General features: G+C 45.9%; 1 protein-coding gene across 6 annotated transcripts in view; it reads right to left on the minus strand.

The window, feature by feature from the left end:
* The window catches only part of ADGRF5 (adhesion G protein-coupled receptor F5), a 98,081-nt gene that overhangs the window by 55,812 nt on the left and 24,829 nt on the right, over positions 1-17,440 (minus strand). Inside the window, exon 1 of one of the 6 annotated variants that reach the window (XM_044252350.1) lies at positions 14,086-14,362. The exons of the other annotated variants lie outside the window; for them this stretch is intronic. The gene's annotated coding sequence lies outside the window, so the exon portion shown is untranslated. Of the gene's footprint in view, positions 1-14,085; positions 14,363-17,440 lie in introns of those variants that run through there. 6 annotated transcript variants of the gene reach the window in all.

A 17,440-nucleotide genomic window follows, 5' to 3' on the forward strand; every position in this document is an offset into this window, starting at 1 on the left:
GAGGCAGTTAATTGAGGGAATGAGATACAGTAACTGAAGGGTTAATGAACCTCCCTTGACCTCTGACAGTCAGGGAGGGACTCAGGTGTTAGATGAACTATATATCCTCTCCACTGCCCAGTGGCGGCCTTGGGGTCAGAATTAGCAGGAATTATAATGTCCCCAGATGGCCACATCTAGTCCTTTTGTATAGGCTACTGGCCAATACTGCCCACTGTCCCCATGTTCCCGCAGCTTCCCTAGGGACAGTTTTTGATGAAATTAACAAAATTTCATCTGTTGACCTATTTAGTGACAACAAACTCACAAGTCAATAGAAATGTAGCACAAGTCAATAGAGATCCCACTATGGGGAAGGGAATGTTCTCTGGATGCAGGAGAAGGAGAATAGAGATTGCTTCCACAGTAATGGTGAGGGGTGGGCTCTCTACTTGTAGAAGAATGTCACCATGTTGATGGAAAGGTAATATTAAAAATACTTGACAACAGGTTGTTTGGTCATACCACTGGCCTGGCCAATCAGAACAGTGATATCAGCTGAAGATCAGCTCAGCTTTTAGGGTTCCTAGGTTTTGGGAGATATCTGAAGACAAACTTCCCTTACCTATATCAACAATCTTTCATTAACCCTCAGCTCACAGCTGTTCTCATCCATGAGGAGCCAATGGACAGTTTAACTTGGCTAATGGTGAAAAAAAAAAAGATCCCAGTTCACCCAATTAAAAGCAGGGAGTAGAACTCCAGATTCAAGACAATATATTTTCAGTAGGGTCCCTTTAATTGTAAATCCTCTTGAAGTTCCTATTCATGCTACACTCCTGGATTAAATGGCAGACAACCTCCAAGAAACGAGAAACGCAGAGACAAACAGGCAAAGAAGTAAGAAAATGATCTGACGTTGTTCTCAATTTCCTTCTCTTTTTAAACTGTAAATCCTGGATAGTCTCTACTAAAACTTACCAACATGAATGAGCCAGCTTATGCTTCTTAGAAGCATATGCTTCTTATGCTCATTAGAAAAAGCTGGGAACTATGATCTCATGCTCAGTACAAACCCCGGGGTGATGAGCAACTTCCCATCTTCTCTGGCCCTATTTTCCTGTCTGCGAAGTTAGAAGACAGGGAGAGGGAAATCAAGTGTCCTGACGTCATATGCCAGGAATAAGTCCTCAGGATTCCCAGCAGCACCACATTTGAAGGGGGGGGTTCGTCTTCCTTGAAGACATTCTCTTGCAGAGTGATTACACATCAGGAACCACCATTGTGAAAATGACCTGAAACAGCCCAGGGAACTGTTCTCCCAGATCTTAGGTACCACCAGTGCTCCAAATCAACTGCTCTCCTGGAAACCCTTCATCAGCACTGACCTGCCCAGACTTTATTGGCAAGGAAGCAGGGGTAGGGGTGGGGGTGCTGAGTGGTGAAGAGGAGCAAATGAGCTCACGTGCCTTTGCAAGGTTAGAAGCATGTTCACACAATGGCCATGTCTGGAAAGTCTGGTGCCCCAATGTCATCATCAAGTTGTGACTTCCAGCTCCATCTAAGTAGGGCAATAGTGGGACTCATTCTGGAAATGACTTATTTCCTAAGCTCTACACAGCTCTGCCTTTTCATGCCCTCTGATATCCTTAGCCCCTCTCGCCTGGGAACTTTAGCCTGGATAGTCTCCTAGCTCCTCCTGGGGAGCAGGAAGGAGAGGCAACAATGTGAATCCACATTGGCTCAATCTCTGAGCAGGTGCCTCCTCCTGCCTCCAGCCCAGGGCTCTGCTCCCCACTTCAGCCTGACACTCAGTTTCTCCCCTTAGCATTGCCTGGGTGAAAAAGTTCCCTGGGGTATTTGTGCCTCATCTCCTCCAGTGGGTCTTAGCTCTGGCTGCACTCCAGAACCATCACCTGGGGAGTTTCGTGTTTTTCTTTTTCCATTTGCTTGGTTGTTGTTTTAAAATCACCCTGGACCCATTGAACTAAAACATCTGGGGGATGGGAGCCAAAATTCTGTATCCAGCCAAGCTGTTTCTGGTGCATAGAGAGGTCTGAGGTCTGCAGATCTGTATCCTCAGCAGTCTAATGCAGCAGTCTACATTCCCCTGCATTCTTTTTTTTTTTCCCCAATTTATTTATTTTCAGAAAAACAGTATTCATTATTTTTTCACCACATCCAGTGCTCCATGCAAGCTGTGCCCTCTATAATACCCACCACCTGGTACCCCAACCTCCCACTCCCCCGCCACTTCAAACCCCTCAGATTGTTTTTCAGAGTCCATAGTCTCTCATGGTTCATCTCCCCTTCCAATTTACCCAAAAGCACATACCCTCCCCAATGTCCATAACCCTACCCCCCTTCTCCCAACCCCCCTCCCCCCAGCAACCCACAGTTTGTTTCGTGAGATTAAGAGTCACTTATGGTTTGTCTCCCTCCCTATCCCATCTTGTTTCATGGATTCTTCTCCTACGCACTTAAGCCCCCATGTCATTCCCCTGCATTCTAGTACCTTCCATCACCAGCCTATAGCTCTCTCTACTAAAGAAAGCATATAGAAAAGAAGCTTGACGGGATTTATTTAGGAAGCAATCAGTCAATGGTGAATGAATGAATGAATGAATGGAAGTGTGGGCTATGAGGTGATCTTCTTAATAACATTTTGTTTGTTTGCTTGTTTGTTTTGAGAGAGAGAGAGAGAGAGAGAAAGGGAGAGAGCTCGAGTGAGGAGGGGCAGAGGAGAACAAAAGAGTACCTTAAGCAGGCTCCACACTCTGCACGAAGCCCCACGTGGGGCTCAGTCTCAGAACCCTGAGATCATGACCTGATCCATGGCCTGAACCAAAATCAAAATGCTTAAGAGACTGAGCCCCCCAGGTGCTCCCTACTCAATAGTTTCTGATACAATCCAATAGTGGAGGCTGTTACTTGAGATTGTATTTTATGTCTCATTTAGTATCAAATATGTTGCATACTTAGGCACTGACAAATACAGAGTGTTTTCTGCAGCCCCCAATTGTGCTCTGCATCACAAACTGAAATGAGTCATGGTCCTTGCCCCCAAGAAACTCTCCGTCTCATTGGGAAGGAGCCAAACATAGACTGAAAAACATCAACATAAAAACCACTATGTACTGAGTATGCGCTGTATACCAGGCACAGTGTTCAGTGCAGTCAATGGGTTAACTTGCTTCGCCTGCCTCTCACAATGATCCCGTGATGTAGGTATTTTTATCCTAATTCATAGATGAGAAAACGAGGGCCCAGTGGAATTCATCCAGGACGCGCAGCTAGCAAGGAACAGAGCCAGGTCCATCCCCAAGTTGTCTCCCGAGTGAGCCACAGTATGCAAGTGATAAGCATGGCTAGAGCTGAGGACTGGGGGAAAGTGGGATGAGTCTGGGAGTGCCGAGGGTCCGTGGCCAGACTCTGAAGGATGGGTGATGCTTTCATGTGTAATGAAGAAAGGAAAGAGACCTCAAGCGTAAGACAACAGCATCAGCAGAGGAACAAAAAAAGTCCAAAGGGTGAGGTTTAGCAGTGCCCTGTGTGCCTCCTGGGAGTTCCCTTGAGTGGCCTGCCCAACCACGGTGACGTAGGCCCAGCCATGGTCCCCAGGAGGGCATTGTTCTCCCAAACAATGACTGGCCCCAAAGAAGGCAGAGTTATTTCTGCTGTGATTTGGAAAGAGAATTTGGTGGCATCAGGGCTTGGGTGATTCCCTTCTTCCTGTAGGAGACTGGAGTGGGAAGAGGACCAACTTCAAAGCGCAACAGGCTTGTGTTCTGATTCGAGCTCCAGCCTTAATGATGGGTGAGACACTTGGCCCCACAGAGCCCCAGTCTTCTGGCAGGAATGACAAGGATCTAAGCATTCACACTGCAACATCGATGTGGACGTGGGGGATCATATCCGTGAAGGACAAAAGGGCCTGGTCATCATTGTAATTTGTTGTGGGCTGAGCTGTGTCCCTCCAAAATTGGTATGCTGAAGTCTAACCCCCAGTACCTCAGAATGGGACCCGATTTGAAGATAGGGTCTTAAAAAAGGTAATTACGTTAAAATGGGGTCATTACAGTGGGCCCTCATCTCAGATGACCATTGACCTTATAAGAAGAGGAGACTAGCAAGCAGATGCAGAGGAAGGTGCATGGGAAGATCTCTGAGGGTGAGGACGATCTACCAGCCCAGGACAGCCCCTGCTGACCTGTTCGTCTCTGAATTCAAGCTCCATGTCTGTGAGGAAATAGATTTCTGTTGTTTATACCGTCTAGTCTGTGGGACTTTGTTATGGCAGCTCTGGAAATCTAATTAGAATTCAATAAACATGATACACCCCTATTTTTTATTTAGAAAGGGTGAGTGTGACCTCTGGTCTGCTGCTCAACATTTATTGAGCGCTTATTCTGAGTATGTTTTTATGAAAACTGAAAACCGAATTATTGGTTTATCTGAACAGAGCATAAACACACACTGTCCAAAATGGGAGACAAATTAAAGTTCATCTCTATTTTCAGCACTGCCCCCAGCCTCCCACACCCCTTAGTTTTTCAGATGAGGAAGCTGAGGCCTTGCAAAGGCTCTTAGCCTCAAAGTCAGGACTCAGGAGGTCAGCTGAGCATTCTTAAAATTCTAGACAATAATAGTGTCCTAGAGTCGGACAAGCCATTTCTGATACATTTATGGACAGTAACTGTCATCAAAGATGATGCTGAGAAGTACGTAAGTCAGTCCTTGTAATTTATGAGGTGCTTGCTCTATCCATGGATGCTGAGCTCCCTCTAAGGATCACGCCACGTAACCCTCTCAATGATCCTGTGGTACCACTCAATCCTCTCCACTTTTCAGAAGTAGAAATGGAAAGTTAGAAGGAAGAGTAACTCACCAAGGCCACACAGTTGACACACAGTAGTGACAAAATTATAAGCTAAGCAGTCCATCTCACTAGGTCACCCTTTGGGTTGCAAGGCCTTCCTGGTGGGATATCAATAGGAATAAATGGAAAACTTTCTCTGAATGGACACTGGATCAGGCAACTGGAACTACACGTTCTAGCCTCGCTCTGCCACCAACCAGTTGTGTGATCTGGGGCAGGTCCCTTCATCTTTCAGGGTCTCAACTGTGTTATCAGCAAAGACAAGAGAGTTGACTGTACCGTGGAATGGGAGTTGGCCTCTGAGGTCCCATTACTGTTCAAAGAGTGTAAAATCTCTCATGTTTATTTCAAAAGCAAAGTAACCTCACTTAGACTTCTGAGCCTAAACATAACTCTCTCTTGGATTTATCCCACCCACCGCTGACTTACGATACAGTTCAGGTCTTCACTGCCCCTCACCTGCACCACTGCAATGGTTTCCGTTCTTTCCCTCCATCATCTACATGGATACAGGATTAATCTTCCAAAAGTGCTCTTCTCGCATGTTCCCTGTTCAGCTCCCCAGAAGCAACTGCTTTCGTTGATGCTCAAGGCCTTCCAGGACCTGGATTTTATATTCCAGAGCAGGCATAGTTAATAAGCATTGATCAGATTTTCACCACTGAAGGGGGCTGATTTTTCATAATTGAAAAGAGTGTAAGGGATTTCCAGTGTCCTTACATAAGTGGAAATGCAAAAATGGATCTTTGAGAATTAATCCCGGCAGTGGGGAGGGGCAGGTCTTATTGACAAACTACTTTTCAGTGTTTGGCAAAACCAAAATAATCCTGCCATTTTTTACTTGGTTTGGTAATTTCCAACTTTCTCTGCCTCTAAAACTCGGGAAAATCACTGCATATTCAAATTCTACCCTCCTGGCTGAAGGTTCCTCCATCTCTTCAGCTATAAATAGTCTCTACTTCCTCCTAACACCTGCTCTTCATCTAGGCCCTAACCTTCCTCCTTGTATTCTATTTATTGTTCTAAGTATATCATGGAGCAATTCTATTTATTCCCTTACTCGTGTATCCTTTTCTTTATTCATTCACTGCACAAACATTGATTAAGCCCTGTTAAGTGCAGGCACTCTGCTAGGTGCAGAGGAAGCAACAGAAAACAAGGGACTGTTCCCTGTCTCTGTGGAGCTAAGAGTCTAATGGAAGAGATAAGCATCATTGTAGAAGCAGTGACACAATTCATTGTTTCACTATGATCGTGAAAGTGTGACCAAGGAGAGCAATCAGAACACTAGTCCATTGTTGAGAAGCTATTATGTGCCAGGCACCAAGCTAAGCATTGACTATATTAAATCTTTTTATTCTCACAGCAATTCCAGTGCAAGGGGCATAGTATGGTGGCTAATGAACAGTATGATATGAAATGAACTGTGCCACAGAATGGTTAAGTATTTTGCCCCAAATCACACAGCTAGTAAGTGGCAGAGCCAGAACGTGAACCAGAGAAATGTTACTGCAGAGCCCCTTTTAACCACCGTGCTCAAATGTCTAATAAAGCTTGTTAACACAGGGACTTGACCTAGTTCTAGGGATCTGTGGTCAGCATCCTGGAGAAAGTATTTAAGGGGATTGAAATCTGAATTGTGAGTTGGAATTAGCTGAAAACAAAAGAGAGGTCAGAGGGAGAGGAGGAAGAGGGTTCCAGGCAGAAGAAAGATCTTGTGCAAAGGGCCCGAGGTAGAAAAATGCATGGCACATTCAAGGAGCTGCGAATGGGGCCAGAGTGTCTGGAAAACCAAAAGGAAGGAGGGGATGGTTATGGGAGGGCTTCTGAGGTGAGCAGAACCCAGGGAAGGCAGGATAATTGTGGCCACAAGAGTAGTAAGATTGATTAGGAAGACCATAGAGAAAGTAGAAATGACAGCCTAGAACTGAGGCCCACAGAATTCCAACAACCATAGGTCTTGTCAAAGAAAGTGATTGAGCCAAGATGTTTGGGAATGAGAGACCAGGAGGCAGGAAGGAACCAGGACTAGAAGAGGGTCTGGAACCAGGGAGAGTCAGGTTTTAAGTAGCAGAGTGTGGTCAGTTACGTCCATTGGTGCTGAAAGGAGCATACAAAGGGGGATATGATTGCCTATTGGATTTGGACACATGATGTCTTCTCAGCAAGGGGCCTCTCCTTGGAGTGAGTGGGGAGGAAATCACAATGAGGGCAGTTGTACAGTGAGTGGGAGATGAGGGCATAGAGTCAGTGAGTGTATAGAACTTAAGAAATTTGGTTGCAAGGTGGAAGAGAGAGTGGAGATTTTTCCCGTATGTAACCAGCTTGGCTCTCCCGTCACACACCGTAGTGATGTTATAGTTGTGACTTTCTTTTTAAGGAAGGAGCTAATTGCATTGCACGCGAGGACTCTACCAAGGGGAGTCATGCCTCCTACTAACACATGGCCTGTGACGGCTAACGAGACAAGCTACTGTCCCCTTGGAAAGAAGCCCCTGGTGTGGTTCCCTCTTCCCTGCTTTGCCCGTTCTGGGGTACAGACTACCTGGTTATATAGCTATTCTTTTAAACATGTACTTCTGATCAAAATAGTAGGCGAGAGACTGAAATTACATATAAACATACATCATTCTACGACTGGAGGATAATTCAAAGCAGATTCCTTTTGATGGTACGTGCAAAACGGTAATACCAAATTTCAGAGGAGTCGCAAATTTTTCTGGGATTATCGCTCTTGGTTTATCCCATGAGGCACAGGGTACCATCAGTAACCTCTGTCCCGAACTGCAGAAATACAGATTAAAAATCCTCAAGTATAACTTGAAGAGCTGCCCTCGCAGATCTGTATTTTCAACTGCAGAGGCGATAAGACTTATCTTTGCTGACATTATTTAATTAGATGATTCATCCCTCGCACATGCAGAACGAGAAGCTAAATATTTATTTAACGCGAACACGAATCACAATGCCAATTAAAGGACTGCCTTGAAACCTTTTTTTTCTATTTAATTTTCCCTTGCCTTGAACTAAGGTCCTGCAGCAGCATTGTGTTGGGCGGCTCAGGACTCTCAGATTACAGAGGAACATTTGTTTGTACACAATGGGGTCAAGTTTTCCAAAACACACTGCACATGTGTGCCGCGTTGATAACCTTTTCTACTTCTTCCCTTGTTGTAAATCCCTGGAGGGTTTTAACCTTTAAGCAAGAGATTGCCATCTCGATGAAAACATGAAGTTCCTAACTCGGCTCTTATCTCATCTATCTTGCTACTTTCATTTGCCATGTGGAGGGGTTTCCCTAAGCCCCGGGAAAACAATGCCAGGGGTGCCTTGCAGGGGCGAGGGAGGGTAGCTCTGTGGTTGGCTGTTGCGCTGGATAGAGCATCAGAGGGCTTGGGTATGGTGCAAACCTTCCAGTTCTGTGGTTCTACCCTTCAGCAAGTTGATGCAAAAGAATACTGGAGTATTACTCATAATAATAATAATGGACCAATGGGAGCAGTCTCTGGTCACTCTGCAGGAGCAGAGGCTTAGAGGCCATCATTCTGGAGAGTGGGGAGGCCCGTGGGAGGGTCTGAGGGCTGGGTGGCTGAGGTGGATGTGAGCAGGAACCACACTGGGCATTCCAGGGGCTCAAGGCATACATTTACAACATAACTTAAAATATTCCAACATCTTAAGAATTGGCAGGATCACCTTAGCTCTCTGTGTCTCCTGCTTTCAGGAGCCCTTACTCCCTCTGTCTCCTGAGACAAGGCATTGCTGTCCTTGGCCAGTGATTTCATTTCTCTGAAATTTTCATTTCCCCCTCTAGGGATTCTGTTAGACTTCAAGAATAAAGTATGCATATGATTCAAGATGAAAAAACTATTATTTTTTTCCCCAAAAATACAGTACCCTGAGAAATCATGAACATTCCAAGATTTCTCTAATCATCAATGCCATTCTTCATGAGTCCCTGTCCTCCTTGGGTTCCTGGTTTCTGAAGTCACTTAGCGCCTCTTCTTTGCAGCACCTCCCCCCACCCCACTCCAGTCTCTTATCACTCCAGCTTTTGCTCCCTTCTCTCCTCTGTCCTCCCTTCCCTCCTCCTCACCATCTGCAACTGCTCCACCATTAGTCCGTCAAAACCTGTCCTGGGTCCTTGGTTCACCTCACTTGACACCCTCTCTCTTAGGGAGCTTGCCCACTTCTGTAGTCTAAGTTATCAAGTTACGTGAGAATTCCCAAAGCTTTATTTCCACCCTGATCTCTTTGCTACATATCACACACCTCGGTCAAAATTCAGCTCACCCAAGACTGAATGTCATTTTTCTCTCCCACTGCTACCTCCTAACCTATATCTTCCCAGATCTGCCAATGGCTGGACTCACTCACATTCCGGATTCCCGGATGCACCACGCCACTGGTAGTGAGCAGGAGAGGAAGCAGCAACTCAACCAGCCTCTGAGTCCTGTCCTGGCCTCTGCTGCTGCCTGCTGTCCCCTGGTCACCACCCTCGTTTGAACATGATCACCCCACACCTGGCTGATTGCAGCCATCTGGATGGGCTTCCTCACTCCTGCCTCCACCTGCTCAATAACCCAACACACCATCAGCAGATGCATTTGCATGGAACGCTATTTTCCATAGATTGCTGTCAACCGCATTCAAATTCTTCAAACTTTCTCAAGTGACCGAGGAATATTTGAGCTCCTTTACCTGGCGAGCATGATCGCCACAACCCCAATATGAACCCAGCTCTGCCACATTTTTCTTCCACCACACTTGGATACAGAGCAGATAGACCACTCACAAGCTTTCATTGTGCCTTCTTTTGCCAAAGGCGTCATAAATGTTAACCATAAATGTTGGTCGAATAGATTGCTTCTCAAACCATCCTTGGCCACTGAAATGTCCCATTCCTCCTTTCTGAGCTTTACTCCTTCCAGATCACGCTATTTCCTTAGTAACAGCGACAGTTGCTGTCATTTATCAAGCTCTTGCTACATGCCAGGCATTAGACTAAGCACTCTGCGAGCACTTGGCTCTTTAATCCTCAAATTCTATACTGGTAAAACTACCGTGGTCCCCACTTTACAGGTGAAGGAACTGAGGCATTAAATAACACACCCCAGGTCACACAGTAAAATAGGTAATTCTGTTGCCAAAGTCTGAACTCTCGATCTTTAGAGCACACTGCCGCTGTTCTCGTCTCCTCCAGAGACGCGACTTTCTCCCGACTGCCCTGCAGGTCTCTGCTGTGCACGTCCTTCTGCAGTGCTCTTGTGAGTGTCACAGCATAACATCGTCATTAGGCATGACTCTGGTCAGACTGTCTGAGCTGCAGTCTCGACCACACTAGTTGCTGCTTTTGCGTGTCTCGGGCAACTTACAACCGCGTGTCCCTCCATCAATAAGATTGCTACTATAATAGCCCCTGCTGTATAGGTTATTGAACAACTAACTAACTGAGTTAACAGTCTTTGTAAAGCACTGAGCAGCATGGCACATAGTAAGTGCTCAGCAAATATTACCAGTTATTATTAAAATTCCCAATGCCTGTGTGTTGCCTCCTGCTAGGAGTGTGAGCTAACTGGGGCACCTGGGTGGCTCAGTGGGTTAAACGTCTGCCTTTGGCTCGGATCATGATCCCAGGGTCCTGGGATGGACCCCTACATCGGGCTCTCTGCTTACCGGGTGAGTCTGAACCTCGGCCTTTCCCCTAGTTCATGCTCTCTCTCTCTCTTAAATAAATAAAATCTTAAAAAACAAACAAACAACAACCAAAAAAAAAAAAAAAAAAAGCATGTACATTAACTAAGGGAAAGGATTCTCTGCCTGGTAATTCCCTAGCACTTAGCCAGTCTATCTAGCACAAATGTTTCCTCCAAACTCTGCCTCTGAAGTTTTCACTTAGGGGATGACTTTTAGGAAATAGGCAAGATATCAGTTATCGACCCTTCAGGACCGGAATCATGCAATGTGAGTTGAAACGCCGAGGGGATAAATAACTTGTGAATTCATAGTGTACCTACAGCCCACGCAGGTATTTTGGTCAACAAGGCTTCCTGAGGCATCTGCTATGTGCCAAAACTCACAGGCCCCGGGGACATGGACCTAAGCTGAGAGAGCCCTTCCCAGCGCTCTCTACACGGGACACAAACATGACAGCAAGGACCCACACTAGCTTGAACTATATTGAGAGATGTTGGTGGGGAGGAAAGAGGGTTCTAGGGGCCGTTTCATGATTTAAAAGCAACCCTGATTTATTGTTTATCCATGTGTAGATCAGTCCAGAAAGTGGCGGATCACACAAAGGATAATTAGTATTTCAGTCTTTCTTCTCTTTCAGGGGATTGGGACACTTGTGTTAAAGTCACATGGAATAAAGTGGATGGCCCCGTAATCATTTGGCACTAGACGAGCACATCCTGTTTACCTAGAACATTTAATCTGGGTTTTGAAAAATCCGCAAGGACCAGTCTATTTGCAGTGAAGTCAGGGGTGTGGCATCGCCCTTGCCGGCGAGCTGAAAAACTCTGCATTCCCATGTGTGAGTGTGAGATGGGTCTGCTTCTGCCGTAGGCAGCAGCAGCCAGGATCCTAATACACGTTGCACACGTGCTCACAGCGCGGGCATTCCTGGGCCCAGCTTCTCGGGCACATGAAGAAGGGTGGCTTCTGTTTCTCCAATTAGCCACTTGATCTCTTACATCTAGCTATATGAGAGAATTACTTCAGAGATTAAAAAATATATACAATGCCCAGAGATTCTGATTTCGTTGTTCCAGGGATGTGCCTAGGCATTTTTCTTTTCTTGTTAATTTCTGGGGTGATACTAATGGACAGCAAGTGTTGGAATCCGCAAAGATCTGGTCCAGGCAATAGTTTGATCTATCTACAGAATTCCAGCAAACCTGGGAATCCATGTTGCTCCAGAGCTGACAGGATCCAGCCGATCAGTTAATTCTCTATTAAACATGCTTCCTATTCTTACATTACTACCCAACAGTGGGGTTGGAAAGCCAGAGACCTGGGTTTTTTCCTTATCTTGGTGCCCCCAAAAGATCCATTGTGTGATGCTGGGCAAACCACTTGGTTTCTGAACCTTTTATTTTTGTGTTCCATAAAATGAGATAGGACATCTGCTTCCCCTGTGGTGGAGTGAAAGAAGGTGCTGGTCTCTGCCGGGGCTGGTGCCCTGCCATACAGTGAAGATGTTAATTGGATTAGCCAGGCCTGGGAGAGAAATTCCGGCAGACAAATTTAACAGGAGGCCTAAGAAGCACTACAGAATGTCCAAATTCAGCAGGGCCAAGTGGCCATCTTTTTTGGGTTAAAGAAACCTTGAGAAGGCCAAGAAATTACCAAAAAACAACTGAAAGCATTTTGTAATTACTCTTAAATTTGACAGTACCTATACGTAACTTCTTTCCAAACCTTCTCTCTCCATGACCCATACCAACTTGTTCATAGTGATTTTTAATTCTTCACTTGTCTCATAACATTGTATGGGGGAAAAAAATGAAAGGTCCCTTTTGTACAGAAGGCTAGAAGAGGTAGAAAGTGAACTTATCTGTTAAAAAAAAAAAGTTATTGGGGCTCCTGGGTGGCTCAGTGGGTTAAAGCCTCTGCCTTTGGCTCGGGTCATGGTCCCAGGGTTCTGGGATCGAGCCCCGCATTGGGCTCTCTGTTCGGTGGGGAGCCTGCTTCCTCCTCTCTCTCTCTCTCTCTCCCTCTGCCTGCCTCTCTGCCTACTTGTGATCTCTGTCTGTCAAATAAATAAATTTTTAAAAATTTTTGGAAAAAAAAAGTTATCATCCATTATATAAAAAGGGAAATCTCTCCCACCCTATCCTATCTTCCCTGGATGAACCACTGAATCTCAGTAGCTTCTAGTTAGCTACCTAGCTATCCATTCATACATCTATCTAATTCACTTTCCTCTCCTTTTCTTTCCTCTCCTCTCTTCCCCTCCCTTTCCCTTCCTTTCCTTTCTTTTTCATCTTTCATTTCCAAAACAAGGCTGCCTTTGATGGCCTTCAAGAGAGGACCAAACCTCCAGTTGGAAAATCTAGAGTTTAACCCATGGGGAACTATTATTAATATTACTTGAGGAGGCCAAAATCAACACAAAAGTAATAATGATAAAAATGAGTAAAACTCTTTCAGACTTGTCTAAGTGCTGAAAGTGCTGTTCGCACCCTCCCTTTGTCATTTTATCTTTGAGTGAGAGAAGGTGCTGTTAAAGAGAGGTAAATGAATCTGACAGTGGGGATTCATTGTACTCTGTGCCCTGGCTTGTCCTGAGAGCTGAGAAGACAGAAATAACTGGGAAGATGCACGACACACTGTTGATGGGGTATTTGTGGGGAGGAGAAGAAAAGAGTGGGTACTAGACAGCATGAGACATTGTTACAGCAGGAATATATTCATGTGCTACTGGTATCATCCGAACATGAAAGACCAAAAACCCGAGCCCTTCATGAAAGGAAAAACTGAGTGCCAGTGCAGTGGCATGGGCTGGCTTTCTACAAAGCGTAAGAAAACATGGTTTAAGCAAGCCACACTTCAGAGAGACTCTCCTCCTTCTAGAACGCTCAACACAAGTCTGCCCACCTCCCAAAGCCCGCACTTTTCTTATCTTCCTTCCTAGCACTGACCGTAAACTCTTGCCCTCCGTCATGGGTGAGAAGGGACTGCTGAACACTTTGGAGATCACCCCTTGTCCCGGTGACTGCCTGGGAGCTGATAGAGTTCACGGTGTAGCCTCTTGCTTTGTCAGCACAACCACAACATGGCTGCCTGGCCATGGACACACTCAGGGCAGCGTTCATGAATGCTCTTGTCTTTATGGTATTTTCTGGCTCAGGGATGGGAAAGTTCATTGAACAAAAAACAAAAACAAAAAAAAGAAAGAAAGAAGAAAAGAAAGTAAGAAAGAAAAGGGAAGACAAAGAAAGCTCTTTATTATAGCGGAAACCCTTAAAAGTTGCCAGTTGGTTACACGATACCTAGTCTTCCTAAACACAGTCTCATCAACTTGGCCAACAGCCTGCAAACACTCTTGACCAAATATGCTTTATATGCTTTCCGCAGGCAACATCCATGTCACAGCCACACAGAAGGAAATCAGGCAAAGAGGATCAGAACTGGGTGACGTCTTAAAAGAAGTGTGGAAGTGACTGAGGTGCCCCTGAGGTCTTGCTACAGAGGGAGGTGAACCACAGCAGAAGACATGTTACCTGTCTGCCACCGCAGTCCCCAGGCTGGCTTCTGCTCTGATCAGACGCCTAAAACCATCCAGATTTCCCCTCTGAGGCCATCTGCCCCACGGTCTCCAAGAAAACCTATACCCGTTGAAGGCAAAGCCGAGCAGGATTCATTGTGAGGGCTCAGGCAGGACTGGCAGCTCCGTGCCGAGCTCAGCCTCACCGCTCTCCTGCGCCTCCCCTGCTGTCGTCCTCCGAGCCTCACAGCGCCATCCGTGAGAGTCTCGCTGCTGTTTGAAAAACAAGAAGTGATTTCCTGGTCCTCTTCCCCGGATGGCGTGTGCGATTTCCCTTACGCCCATGGGAAGTCCTTCAGATCCTTCTTATCTGGAAACCTCTCCACTGAGTGGCCAGACTTGTTTGGCCAATGCCCCTGGTCCTTGCTTTCCTTTCACCAAAGAAAAAATGAGGAAAATGAAACCAAAGCAAACCCCAAATGGGTTAGGGCTAAGGGGGTGGTATAGGATGCCTTGTTTAGACCTTCCAAAGATGTTCACTAAATTGGATTATGTTTTCAGAGTGGGAGGAAAACAATGATGAATCCTTGTCTCTGGTAGTGTCAGGAAGTCAGAAAATTAAAAAAAAAAAAAAAATTCCCAGCAGAGTATGAGAAGACCTAGAACTGTCATTAGTCCTAGCCCTGGGCTTTAGAGAGAGCTGCCCTTCAAATCTGCCACATGAAGGGGATGGCTGGTTCTCTCAGATTTCTGGGAAAACTCTATGGATATTTATGCTTCAAATACTGTGATGCTTAAAACATCATCTTATTAACAACACTAATATTTCAAGGTAAGAAGAAACATGGAAAAGGGCCAGTTGGCAGACTGCAATCAGATTGATGGGTTTAAAGATGAATTGTAATCAGAGATTTTTAGCTGGAGGTGACCTACCCATCCTCATTTTACATGTCAGGAAACTTGGATCCAAGGAAAAACGGTGATTGCCCCAGGTCAGAACACAGATGAGAAGGAATAGAGTATCATTCACTCGTTCTTACATGTTAGTGTGGGCAACGGTCAGTTTCCTACTCCGGCCCTGGCCCCACGGGGAAGTTGACGAATCTGCCTTGCAAGTAAGGGGTTCAGGTGGGTCTGATGCGGGCAGTCCCCAGACTGTGTTTAGAGAAACCCCTGAAACGTCAGAGCAAGGACTCCAGTGTCAGACTACGGGAACTCAAACTGTAGCCCCACGGGTTTCTATTTATGAGGCCTTTTACACATTACAACGCTTCCCTGAGACTTGGTTTATTTTGTGTGAGAGTGGAGAGTGGATACCAGTCCTGCTGAGTTTACAGGTTCCAGTGCGATCCTGGCAGAGAGGAGGAGCTTGAGAACTCTTTGGGACTCTCTGGGGACCTGGGCTCTAATCCTACATGCTCATACTCTTGTCCTGTTTCACACCACCTCTCTCTCCTTTTAGCCCACCTTTCCATTCCGTCAAAGCTCTCACCCTTAGGCATGTTGACAACTGCCAGTCGTACTCAGGCTTGAGACGGAAGTTAAGAATTTTGACAAAAAAGAGGATGACCCTTCACAATGTCATTCGAACTTCTGGGGCTGATTCTCAACTGCACTCTCTAGTTCATTCCATGTCCTGGTTAGGACTTGGTTGGAAGGTTAGGCAGTCAGGGCCAGGTCCCCAGCAAGAAAACAGAGAGCCAGGACAGCTAAGATCAAACGGCACTGACACAACCTGTTTGCCGCTCAGACAGGAGCGCACTAGCATTTTGCTTTGCAGCCTTTGCAGAAATGACTTCTGCAAAATGGCCTAAAATAAGACAGTTAACCACAAGGCATTGGTCAATATCACGGGCCTGGGGCAGTGAAGACCTAAGCCACCAGCTGTCAGCAAAAAAGACCATCAGCATGTTGACAGGAACCTAACAATTAAACAGATACGTGGCCAAAGCCCTGACTGGAACGACTCAGCACGCCCTGATTGCTTAAGACAGTTCTGCAAAAGAGCTCATAAAAACCCGTAAACTTAGAAACTCCAGGGGCAGCCCTCTAGGGACCCCCTTCCTCTCCAGGAGCTTTGTGCTCTTACTCAATGAACTCTGCTTCGCTGCCCACCACTCTTCGTCTGGTCTGCCTCTTCTTTCTTCACAGCAGCGTGACCAAGACCCATGGGCACTGAAGGCAGAGAAATCCTACCATATTGTCACCGGGAGATGTGGTATTTGCCCACCCCGCTGACTCCCCACTTCCTCCTTGCTGCCTGCCCAAAGTCTGGCTAGGGAACCCACAGAAGGCAGCCTGCTCCCTAGGGTCTGAGGGCATTGTGATTGGTCTAAAACACGCTGATCTCCTTCTCCTTGCCCGGCAGTGGCCTGTGCTTGGACATGAGGCCGACTGTGGTGGCTCGCTACCTCCGGATTTACCTTTCAGGGCACAGTAAAAGTCCTTATTATGTAATCCAGTTCCAGTTGGGGTTTCTGTTGTTTGTAGCTAAAAGCTAAAAATAGTAACGTGGTGAATCACAATGAAGAATAAATCTTTTGAGTCTATGTAAAATACTACTCTTGGGACCCCCCCCCCCCAAAATACGAGGAAGAGCATTAAAACACATACACACAGAGCCACATGGCTTAAATTGCATTCTGAAATACTCCAAAATAATTTCCCATGCTAGATATTGGAGATATTAACTTATTTTTCTATAGGAAATGGACAAAGACACCCCAGATTCTTTTTTACATTAAAAATACACAATATTGGGGCATCTGGCTGGCTCAGTTGGTTAAGCGACTGCCTTCAGCTCAGGTCATGATCCTGGAGTCCTGGGATCGAGTCCTACACCGGGATCCTTGCTCGGCAGGGAGTCTGCTTCTGCCTCTGACCTCTCCCTTCTCATGCTCTCTCTCTCACTCTCTTTCTCAAGTAAATAAATAAGATCTTAAAAAAAAATAATCTATAATATTAGGGGCTCCTGGGTGGCTCAGTGGGTTAAGCCTCTGCCTTAGGCTCAGGTCATGATCTCAGGGTCCTGTCTGCTCAGCGGGGAGCCCTCCCCCTCTGCCTGCCTCTCTGCCTACTTGTGATCTCTTTCTTTCTCTCTGTCAAATAAATAAATAAAATCCTTTTAAAAAATCTACAATATTAAATATGAATAGTGGAAAAGCACCCAAGTCTTGAAAACCTTGAGGAGCCCGGGGTTGAGAGTATGGACACTGGATCTGCCCACCAGTAGCTCCGGGGAACTTCAACATGTTACCTAATCTTTCTATGCCTCAGTTTCCTCATTGGTAAAATTAGAGTAAGAATAGTACTTACCTCAGGGTCCCTGTGAAGATTAAAATGCTTGTAACAGTGCCTGGCACATAGGGAGC

The sequence above is a fragment of the Neovison vison genome, chromosome 1 (genome assembly GCF_020171115.1).
Source record: "Neovison vison isolate M4711 chromosome 1, ASM_NN_V1, whole genome shotgun sequence".
Classification (NCBI taxonomy): domain Eukaryota; kingdom Metazoa; phylum Chordata; class Mammalia; order Carnivora; family Mustelidae; genus Neogale; species Neogale vison.